The sequence below is a fragment of the Coregonus clupeaformis genome, unplaced genomic scaffold (assembly GCF_020615455.1).
Source record: "Coregonus clupeaformis isolate EN_2021a unplaced genomic scaffold, ASM2061545v1 scaf0260, whole genome shotgun sequence".
NCBI lineage: Eukaryota > Metazoa > Chordata > Actinopteri > Salmoniformes > Salmonidae > Coregonus > Coregonus clupeaformis.
In genome coordinates this window covers 310,001-312,500 of record NW_025533715.1, presented here as the reverse complement: position 1 = coordinate 312,500, position 2,500 = coordinate 310,001, and the positions used below count along the sequence as shown (strand labels likewise).

Below are 2,500 nucleotides of genomic sequence, written 5' to 3'. Positions count from 1 at the left end.
AAAATACAATGTGTCATTCATTTCAGGGAGATTTGATAATGTCCCAAAATAGCCCAAATCAAACAGAATCAGAAATCAAAGAACCCAAACAAAACCCCAAAGATATCCTGAATCCATTTCCCTCTGCCATCTTCAGTTGTTGATACTAGTAGTTATTGGTGCATCCATGTGAAGCTACAGCACACTCCGAATACTGACACAAAGTATAGGGAGGGTTCTGGCTTGAGTCCCTGCCTCCACAGCTATACTTTATGCCCAGGTCACATTCCTTTTCACAGAATAATAATAACAACAATAAACAACAGAATAATACAATTGTAATAATATAGAAGCAAAGCCCAGGTAGGAAGTGAAAGCAGCCCGGCGACTAGGCTAGACAGTCAGGAGGTCATTCAGGCCGCGGATGCATGGAAACAGGACCAACAAGGATTTTCCAACAAAACGGAAGAACCATGTGTGTGTGTGTGTGTGTGTGTGTGTGTGTGTGTAAGGGTGGTCAGTGGTGTGTAGGTTGTGTGTTTGAGTTTTTAGAATTCCAAACAAAATGGTAGACGTGTGTGTGTGTGTATGTGTTTGAATGTACAGTATGCTTTGTGTTTGTGTGTGTATATATATATCAGTGTGTGTATATGTGTGTGAGTGTATAGTATGTTTGTGTTTGTGTATATATATATAAGTGTGTGTGTGTGTGTGTGTATATATATAAGTGTGTGTGTGTGTTGTATATATATAAGTGTGTGTGTGTGTGTGTATATATAAGTGTGTGTGTGTGTATATCTATATATAAGTGTGTGTGTATATATATATAAGTGTGTGTGTGTGTGTATATATATAAGTGTGTGTGTGTGTGTATATATATAAGTGTGTGTGTGTATATATATATGTGTGTGTGTGTGTGTGTGCATATATATATAAGTGTGTGTGTGTATATATTTATATAAGAGTGTGTGTGTGTGTATATATATAAGTGTGTGTGTGTGTGTGTATACAGTGGGGGGGAAAAGTATTTAGTCAGCCACCAATTGTGCAAGTTCTCCCACTTAAAAAGATGAGAGAGGCCTGTAATTTTCATCATAGGTACTCGTCAACTATGACAGACAAAATGAGAAAAAAACATCCAGAAATTCACATTGTACGATTTCTAATGAATTTATTTGCAAATTATGGTGGAAAATAAGTATTTGGTCAATAACAAAAGTTTCTCAATACTTTGTTATATACCCTTTGTTGGCAATGACACAGGTCAAATGTTTTCTGTAAGTCTTCACAAGGTTTTCACACACTGTTGCTGGTATTTTGGCCCATTCCTCCATGCAGATCTCCTCTAGAGCAGTGATGTTTTGGGGCTGTCGCTGGGCAACACGGACTTTCAACTCCCTCCAAAGATTTTCTATGGGGTTGAGATCTGGAGACTGGCTAGGCCACTCCAGGACCTTGAAATTATTCTTACGAAGCCACTCCTTCGTTGCCAGGGCGGTGTGTTTGGGATCATTGTCATGCTGAAATACCCAGCCACGTTTCATCTTCAATGCCCTTGCTGATGGAAGGAGGTTTTCACTCAAAATCTCACGATACATGGCCCCATTCATTCTTTCCTTTACACAGATCAGTCGTCCTGGTCCCTTTGTAGAAAAACAGCCCCAAAGCATGATGTTTCCACCCCCATGCTTCACAGTAGGTATGGTGTTCTTTGGATGCAACTCAGCATTCTTTGTCCTCCAAACACGACCGAGTTGAGTTTTTACCAAAAATTCTATTTTGGTTTCATCTGACCATATGACATTCTCCCAATCCTCTTCTGGATCATCCAATGCACTCTAGCAAACTTCAGACGAGCCTGGACATGTACTGGCTTAAGCAGGGGGACACGTCTGGCACTGCAGGATTTGAGTCCCTGGCGGCATAGTGTGTTACTGATGGTAGGCTTTGTTACTTTGGTCCCAGCTCTCTGCAGGTCATTCACTAGGTCCCCCCGTGTGGTTCTGGGATTTTTGCTCACTGTTCTTGTGATCATTTTGACCCCACGGGCTGAGATCTTGCGTGGAGCCCCAGATCGAGGGAGATTATCAGTGGTCTTGTATGTCTTCCATTTCCTAATAATTGCTCCCACAGTTGATTTCTTCAAACCAAGTTCAAACAGGTGCCATTAATACAGGTAACGAGTGGAGGACAGAGGAGCCTCTTAAAGAAGAAGTTACAGGTCTGTGAGAGCCAGAAATCTTGCTTGTTTGTAGGTGACCAAATACTTATTTTCCACCATAATTTGCAAATAAATTCATAAAATTTTTTCTCAATTTGTCTGTCATAGTTGACGTGTACCTATGATGAAAATTACAGGCCTCTCTCATCTTTTTAAGTGGGAGAACTTGCACAATTGGTGGCTGACTAAATACTTTTTTCCCCCACTGTATATATAAGTGTGTGTGTGTGTGTGTGTGTGTGTGTGTGTGATATATATAAGTGTGTGTGTGTGTATATATATAAGTGTGTGTGTGTGTGT

At 40.4% G+C, this 2,500-nt stretch overlaps 1 protein-coding gene across 11 annotated transcripts in view; it reads right to left on the bottom strand.

Moving 5' to 3' along the window:
• tenm3 (teneurin transmembrane protein 3) overlaps positions 1-2,500 on the bottom strand; it is a 274,702-nt gene that overhangs the window by 78,309 nt on the left and 193,893 nt on the right. The window lies entirely within an intron of this gene.